The sequence below is a fragment of the Tursiops truncatus genome, chromosome 5 (assembly GCF_011762595.2).
Source record: "Tursiops truncatus isolate mTurTru1 chromosome 5, mTurTru1.mat.Y, whole genome shotgun sequence".
Classification (NCBI taxonomy): domain Eukaryota; kingdom Metazoa; phylum Chordata; class Mammalia; order Artiodactyla; family Delphinidae; genus Tursiops; species Tursiops truncatus.
The window spans coordinates 9,317,922-9,327,272 of record NC_047038.1 but is presented as its reverse complement, the minus strand read 5'-3'; the positions used below and the strand labels follow the sequence as shown (position 1 = coordinate 9,327,272).

Below are 9,351 nucleotides of genomic sequence, written 5' to 3'. Positions count from 1 at the left end.
ATGCCCAGGAGTGGGATTGCTGAGTCATATGGCAGTTCCATTTTTAGTTTTTTAAGGATTGGTTTTATTGATTCTCTTTATTGTTTTTCTGTTCTCTACTTTATTTACCTCTGAACTGATCTTTATTATTTCCTTCCTCTGGTAGATTTGGCTTAGTTTGTTCTTTCTGTACTTCCTTAAGGTGTAAACTTAAGTTGCTCATTTATCTTTCTTCTTTCCTAATGTAAATGTTTATAGGTATAAATTCCCCTCCTAACATTGTTTTCACTGAGTCCCATAAATTTTGTATGTTGTATTTTCCTTTTCATTTATCTCAATATATTTTCTAGTTTCGCTCATGCTTCCTTCTTTGACCCATTGGTTGTTTAAGAATGTGTTGTTTAATTTCCACATATATGTGAATTTCCCAGTTTTCTGCTGTTAATTCCTGGTTCCATTCCATTGTGATCAAAAAAGATATTTTATATGATTTCAATCTTTTTAAATTTATTAAGACTTATTTTGTGGCCTAATATGATTTATCCTGGAAAATATTCCATATGTTCTTTTCCTTCTTTCTTAACCCCTCAATTCCCCTTTCTTTTATTACTTTTAAGATGTAATCAAGGCTATAATCTTTATTTATTGCATTTCTTCTTTTAAAAGGAAAAAAATAACATATATACATGCTATTTTCAAGTATATTTTTCTAGGCTGTATTTTTCAAAATATTCTTAAAAGTATGGCCAAATAATTTTTTTAGCGATGCATTCTCCTGCCAGAGCTCCACTTGTTTTTAAGGAATTGATGAAGAGGTAGTAATGACTAGGTCCACTTGAAAAATAAGCAATCTAAATTTTCAAGTCAGAAAAATATGTTAAGTTCACAACACCTAAATTATGCTTTTGTTGCAATCAAATAGATCTCCAGGCATAATTTCATTGTGTCTCTATCCTCTATTATTTCAAGTGAGGTAAAACTAAATAAAGTACACTGTAAGAAAAAAAGTAAGCACTATGACTCAGTCTTGAATAGGAGTTCGTAAGTAAATTATAAAGATGTATTAATCAGCTAAATATAAGGGGAACTTCAAGTGTTTTAAATTTTAGATCATGATAATTAAATAAATATTTTTTTCCCCAGAAGTGCCTTTAGTTGCTTTTATGGAATTTTACACACATGGCTAAAGTTTCTTTTCAGTAGCAATTTTTATTTTCTACCACTAGATAAATAGAAAGGCTTAGGGTTTTCATGTCTCTAGTTTTATTATTTACACATTGCACCTGCATATTTTACTCATGAAAACTGAAGTGTTCAAAAAGAAATATGCAAAATAGATCTGATGACAACTGATTTTGTTTGAAAAGATCATATGCCATAATCCCTTAGGTAACCTCTCAGTCAAAGGCCAAAACAATACAAGATTCTGATGCTGTGTTGTATCAGAATTCAACATTTATTTTAAAAACATGTTGCACTATCTTTTTCTTTGTGGTATTCAAAATCACTGTAAATTCCCCTGCAAGTATTTATAAAAATATTTGATCATTAGAATTCAGTTCACATAGCAACAACTTTGTAAAAGAAAGTGATAGAAAATTGGGTTCATTTGAACAATTGTAGTAGGCATAATGGTATCGCCTTATCATTATCCTTATACTTCCCTATTTTCTAGCACATAAAATATAATCTTTACTTGAATTTTCCATAGGTAGACATAGCTATTAAATATTCTCTGTGTATTTATCACTATCTATCCAACTGGTTATATAAATTATACTTGAAAAGACACAAATTTACTTTTAATATGTATCTATTGATTTCATAAATCCTATTTATAATTAAATTGTCATCCAACTGAGGCAGGGACACAGAAAAATATGAAACAGCTTAAAGAGCTTTCTCTAAGCCATTGTCCACCAGCTTAAAAAGCAGTTCAGTCTTGTATACATGAAGGAAATACTTCTTTAGACCTACTATAAACTATGCATTTATAGTTATAATTAATTTTCTCATTGACTTTTCTATTGTACTAATGACCCTGCTGTGATTCAGGATCTGCTTTTAGATGTACTTTCATCAGACATTTTTCAAAGTATATTTGCATATCTTAATTCAATTACTTTAAAATTATTTTAAGTCTAAACTGCATCTTTTAGTTCTTTTTTTCCCCTTCTAATCTGAATCATTCGGCCCTTGTTTGTATAAAAATCCATGCTGACTTTTTCATTTTTTCCTTGTTTATGATTTGAGAACTAACTTTGATCCACCTAATTAAAACTTCTGTGAAGGACAAAACAGAAAATGACTGCCAGGAGGCAGTCTGAAGTTATTTGAAATGATTTGAACATCAATGCTCTAACTTTCCACAGCACCCTCAAGTGTTTGCAGACCCAAGTAAACAAATTGCATGATCTTTCCCAACTATAATTAGTATTCAGTTATACTATACTCCGGTGTCTTAGTGAGCCTATCTGACATACTGCCATTCTAAGATGTTAGCAAAAATAATCCAGATGATAGGCTCTCTGTAGGAAAATATTGTTAGGATGGGTAAATATTGTTATGATGGAACAAAGGACTTTAAAAGAAAGTAAACAAGATAAAAGAGATTGCCATCTTTACTACTAGTTAGAAAAGAAAAAGGAAAAGGAGTAAAGATAAGAGGAGAAATGTAGGCTAACATAAACAATAAATAAAGGAATAGAGCTAAGTCCCAGAAGGATGTTGATAGAAATGAAAGTAGAGATTAAAAAAAAATGTAAATCTCGAGCTATTGCTTAATTTTCCTGTTCATATATTGCTTATTTCCTTCTATGAAACAAGTTCTGCAGTATTGCTGAGTGAGTAAGCCAAATGTAAAGGAGACTATTGAAGCATATACAGAGCCTAAGAGGTGAGAAAATGTTATGCTAATAATCAAAGAGGTCTCCAAAGGTCTGGGGAGAAAAGTACATAAGGGCCAAGATGGAGTTATCCATTTGGTCTCTGGGATTTGTTAGAAATTATACTAATATTTTTAAAAATCGGATTCCTAATACTTTTTAAAATGTCTGTTTACGTGAGGTGAATAATATGTTTTTCTATGATAGCATTTCATAGACAGTATAATTCTTTAGACCTATAATAAATATTTATTATATCCATTATATCAAACAGGCATATCCCTGCTATTAGACATTTAGAAACATTTAATTTGGTGAATTTTTAATGCAAGCGTGAAGAAATTGTTGAAAAGTTGGTTCTAAAATAACAACCATTTCACTGTGTTAAATACACATTGAATTATGGGCTAGTGAATATCTAAACCTTCCTAAGACATAATATAGCTGTGGATTTATTTTGTATTTGGAAATGCTTTTTTATTTGGATAACAAATGTAGTGAAATATACATGTAGAGATACACACATATTTTATTCAGTTTATGTCAGTCAAAATTCTGATAGTTTTAATTTTGGGTATACCTTGGCTTTGTGTATCATTTCTTAACTTAATAACAATTATAGTAATTGCTCCACAGTTCACATTCATAAAAGACAAACTAGATAAAAAATAGCTGATGCATTCATTTGAACTTCCTTAATCATTAAAGTGGATCAACTGCATAGATAATATAATCTATTCAAGTTTGAACATTCATTTTAATTCAGGTTTAAACATTCTCATGTCTAATGGCCATATTACATATAAGACATTTATAATGAAAAAAATACATGAAAACCTGGAATTATCAACTCAGCTTTATTTTCGCCTTGCTAAAGAACACAACAAAAACATTATCATTAAAAAGCAATATGTTTTTGTTCCATAAATCAGTGTTTCTCACGTAACCAATTGTGCTGTTTATTTTCTTCCTTCATATTTGAACTACAAATTCTAGCTTTTGTCAGTCAGTAAGCAACAAGTCATAATTCTATATTTTTTAACTTCTTTAACTTAATCCCAAGACACACTTCTGATCTGACACAATTGACCAAAGACTTAACTACTCTGTGAATGCTTATCCTTAAGGAGTGAAATTTGAAAAACTTCTGGGCAACTAAAGTAAAGGAAGTAATCAAGATAACCTTTATCTTACCACAAAAGTTTTTTATTATATAAGAAATAATATTTGTACAATTTAAACCCACATTCATATATATATATATTCATAAATTAAAATAGACAAGAAAATTCAATTTGATCTAGAAATATTCTATCAGGATCTTTAAAAAATTATACAGATGACTATTATTTTGTATAACATAGAGATTTAGAAATTACTTCTTTCTTACATAGTCAATTGTCAGAAGTCATATTTTATATGTGTGATTTTGTTTTCTTCCTAGAAGCAGATACTAAGATTAAAAAACTTGAGTGCAAATAATTATTTTGGAGTACAAATATCACTGGTGGAGATGTGAGAAAACCATAGGAAAAAAAGCCAGTCATAAAAGGTGCATTTCTGTCATGGTGGGCTAATGGAATTTAATCCACTGGGGAAACTCTAAAAAGTGGTATAAAATCACACTTTAAAACTCTGTCACTTAAGAGGCGAGGCAGTTGTGTATTTATTCCTCAACTCCCAGAATGATGTGAATCCCCTGATCATTCCCAGAACTAAGAGTGCACAGAGAACAGCCTTCTGTGCTTCCAGAAAGTGTCCTGAGGTACCAGGATGCGGAGATCGACATTTGGAGACTAGTCATCATATAGGGAACTACTTGCAGTATTGGGAAGGGCATGGCAATAAATGTCTCCACTTTACATTGTTCAGGTCTTCCTCAGGCCCTACATTAAATGCACAGTTCTATTAATGTCACTGCTTCTTAAAGGTTGGTCACGATTTTTTTTTTAAAAAAAACAACAACAACAAAAACGAACAAATTGCAAGATGATGGTAGGAAGCCTTGCTGCTGTAATTGGTCCTGAGGCTGACCACAGCCGGTATTCTTTATATCCCTCTTCTACATCTCATACTAGATTTCTCACAACTTGAGTCAGCACTTCAGCTAGCCAGGAGTGCCTGTCCAGGGTGATAAATCATACTTTCATGCCTGAGAATTCTGATACTTTGGTTACCATATCTTTGTCAGATTGTGTTTCCTGCAATTGCCATGTAAGGTTTTGACTCAATAAGGGCACTAAGGGGAACCCTAAGGAATCTCCTTAACTCCAGACATACGTCTCCCTTTCCCATTACACAGCAGCCACCCCACTGCCTCATGAGAAATGTGGTCAGTTATCCCTGCCAGTATAGTAACTCCGTTTCTGTTCCTTGTTTTACTGGCATGAGGGACTCAACATAACTTAGTTGGATCAATAATTTCAAGTTTAGTGGAATCCTTAATACGTTCTCGTGTAAACATGTCCCTCCCCTCAGAACCAGGCCCTCTAGTGCAGAGGCCAAAAGTTGCTCAATGAGGCAAAAATTAATCAATTGTGTCCCTGAGAGCAATGGTGAAAGGGCACTCAGACAAAGGTATTCTATCTATCAGGAGTATTAAGAGTATTAGGTTCACAGAATTTCTTGGAACTGTACTTATTGTTGCATCATCTTCACCATATTGCTGATTGCTTTTCTAAGGCGCTGTTCATAATCTTATTACAATAAATCAATTTGTTAGCCCATGAGTAGACTTGCTGGCCAAGCCACTGCAGACAGACAAGGAAAACACTTAGCCACACCCAGCTCAAAGCAAAAATTGCATCAAGCAAAGTTAAGCAGGACAAAAAGAGCTTATGCAAGACTATTACAACAGGGAAGGAGACCGAATTCAACTCCACTGAAACAAAAGATGGGAAAGACTTTAAGCACTGGGATGAGCTAGTGGAAAAGTATTGGAGGACTTTGGGGGTAGGGTTGATCAATGGTATGCATCCAACACATTGAGCTTTTCCTGAGTTTGCAAATCTTCTTCTCTTTAATTAGGCTATTTGTGTTTGCTAAGTGTTGCCTCACGAAGTTAGGCTCCTACCCTCCCTCAGAGACTAGGAAATAGGGGTGTTATCTCCTTTTGATGTTTACATTTCAAAGAGATGGTTTCCAGGTCCTTGAGAAAGACATTTCCTGAGCTATAAAACTGGCAAGAGGTTAGAAGCAGATTTACATACATTTCAAAGGAACAGAACAAGAATTTACAGTTGAAAGTTTCTGAAGTAAATGCTCTAAGAAAAGCCAGGTCAGTGGTCTATAGTTTGAAGAAACTTGTCCAAAGCTTCGTTAAACTGAGGGGAAGTTTAAAGTCATCTTGGTTACCCAGAATATGTATCAATCCAGCACGGGGATAATTATTTACCCTTCCAGGATGAAAAGGATCCAATGTAATCAGTCTATCCTATGGTGGCTAGCTAAGCTGCTCAAACGATGGTGCCTTACCAAGGGCTTAACTTTAGTCTCTATTGCTAATTGGTTGAGCACTCAGCAGTCACCTATTATAGGTTCAGTGAGAGGGAGTTCTTATTGTTGGGCCCTGGCATATTAGCAAGCCTGCTATTATGGCTATTCCTTTCATCACAACCAAGCGTTAAGCACTAGAATGACTAAGGACAGAACATTTTTGTTGTTTTCTATTTTGCTGTTGTTATCTGTTTTTTGGCTTATTTGGTATTTTAGCAAATGTTACAATTAATAAACATGTGATATATATTTGCTCATTTATGCAGGCCTATCTATAGGACTAACTTTTACCTGAGTTGTTTGGTAAATTATGCTTATACTAATAATTTTGTAGACAATTGTGATCAATTAATTTTATTAAGCTAATTTTAGGGATGGAGGTGTTTCAAAACTGATGACAGTTGCTTTAAGGGCTATGTTCTTATTCTGTTCACTTTGATACCTGGGGAATAGATTTTTCCAAGTCCCAACTCAATATACAGAACCTGCCCACTCTTGGCATTCCTGGACTCCAAGGATTTGTATCAGAGTTAGCAACAGAGTTTAATTAATTAATTAAATAATAACACAATAGAAATACATGCACATGCGTGATGACTTCATGGTCAAGGATTTTTTTTTAATGTTTTGTAACTTTCTTCATAGTAGCCTAAACTCAGAATAACCCAAATGTCCATAAGCAGTTGAAGGGATATGTAAATTTGGGGATATTAATAAATAGTCATGAAAATATATGAACTAAAGTAAAACCACTCAAAGATGGGGATGGGTCACACAAACATTATGTCAAGTAACTGAAGTCAGACTCATATAAGTACATGCTACATGATTCTATGAAGATAAAGTACAAAGCAGCCAAAACTACTATATTGTGTTAGGATTCAGGATAGTGTTTATTTTAGAGAAAGAAAGAGGGGGTTGTAATTGGAGGGGGACATGAAAGGGACTTTTAGAATGCTGGAAAAGTCCTGTTCTTGAACTGTTTGTGATTACAGAGGCATTTGTGAAAAAAATCCTGAAGCTGTATGACTGTGTCCTATATACTTTACTGTCTGTATGTTATGACTCACAATAAAAAATAAAAAGAACAAAAAAATTAAGATCTCACAGTTGTGCATGAAAATCATTATATCCCAAAACATAATTAAACTTTTCTCAGTACTTTGTAAAAATTTTACTTTGTAAAAACAACAAAGAAAATTGTTTTACGTGAATTTTTCTTTGTTCACCAAAAAGAACATATTATATTGTTATAGGATAAAATGAAGGGGTATGAAAAAGTTTTCCTGATATATTAACTTTTATTAATTAAATGTTCTTTTTGATACTTTAATTTCTTTTTACTGGTCACTGAGGTCTTTTTATTTTGCACACAGAACCACTAAGGATCTTGCCTGTGGACACCTCAGAGATTGCACTGTAGATTCTCATGGCTCCAGACAGTTGGTGGAAAGAAAGATGAGAAAAACTATGATTTGGGTCAATGACATGATTACAGAGCTAAGGTTTCCAACAGAGTTTCAGGTGGTCAACTTGGCTTCTGAAGCAGTTCTAAGGAAGCAGTGAGAGAACATCACAGGGATAATAGAAGGGCATTAACTACCAGAAGCCCCTACATGTATCAACTGAGACCTTGAACTATCTGCGTAAACATCAGAAGCAGGGTTCTAGCCAGCCAACTAGTGACTGAAAGGCTCAGGTGCTCACCTGCCCAGAACTTACTTGGCTACCTGGTTTCTGAACTACTTGCTAGCAGATTTAGCCTTGCTGCCCAGTTCTTCTTCAATTATGAGGATCTGGTTGTAGTTGGACAAGTACTGGGTTAGGCAAGGTGCACCAGTCTTGATCTGCCCAGTGCAGGGCTCCACCACCAGGCAAGCAATGAAGATAACTTCGGTTATGAGTTATGAGACACCATGATGCCCCACCCACCGGACTGAGCCAGTTTGCACACCTGAAGAGAATTGGCCAGGGAGCCGACCTGCTACACTTTGAGCAGGAGGCAGTTGCATGATTTCTCACCCACGGCCTTGGAAATCTGCTTCAGGCTGGGCACTGAGAGATTGTCCCCCACCACCTGGATTCCTGTACTAGCAGTGAACTTCTGCCAAGCTTCCCAGTCATCTTGGTCAAAGAGATCTTGAATAGACACCAATGGGTAGTCCTTGATGAAGGAATTGTACAGGTCGAACAACTGGTCAGGTGTGGTGTACCTGCTGAGATCATTGGGAGACTTGAAGTCCAGGTCACACTTCCCTGACCTGAGGAATTCAGAGGCAGCCAAGTCCATGGCAATGACAACCTCATCGGTGTAGCCAGCTATCCTGATCTCATTCTTCAGCAACTCCAGAGCTTCTTCCTTCTTCACGAGCAAACCAGCCTTCATCCTCCACATTGGTGGCATCTTTCCCATATTTCTTCTTGATGACATTCTTCAGGTTGTGGTAAACCTCTGCTCCAATGTGCATGGCTTCCCTGAAGTTTGCCTCACCAACAGGGAGGATCAGAGACTCTTGCATGGCCAGCTTGTTGCCAGCATGAGAACCATTGTCGATCACACTGAAGGCTGGAATGGACAAGATGACTTCAGAGCTGTCAGTCAAGTCAGAAATTTGGAGGTACAGGGGCACCCTTTATAAAAAACCTAGCCTTACAGACAGCCAGGGTCCCTCCCAAAATGAAGTTAGTACTATATTTAGATTTATTTTCCATTTCATTCATCTCTATCATCCATTTGTCAGTCTTCTACTTGTTCCAAATGCTCAGTTTACATAATTCCTCTGATCTACAAATATAATACATTTACCTAAAATTTTTAACTGGTAATTGTAGTGGATTGAATAGTGTCCTCTCAAGATTCATGTCTAACCAGAACCCCAAAATGTAACCTCATTTGGAAATAGGGTTTTTGCAGATGTAATTAATTAAGATGGAGTCATACTGGATTAGGCTGGGATCTAAATCCAGTGACTGATGTCCTTAAAAGAAGAGA

At 35.1% G+C, this 9,351-nt stretch overlaps 1 pseudogene; it reads right to left on the bottom strand.

Annotated features, from left to right (window-relative positions):
* Positions 1 to 8,077: 8,077 nt before the first annotated feature.
* Positions 8,078 to 9,122, bottom strand: LOC101338644 (alpha-enolase pseudogene; annotated as a pseudogene).
* Between the last annotated feature and the right edge of the window lie 229 nt (positions 9,123 to 9,351).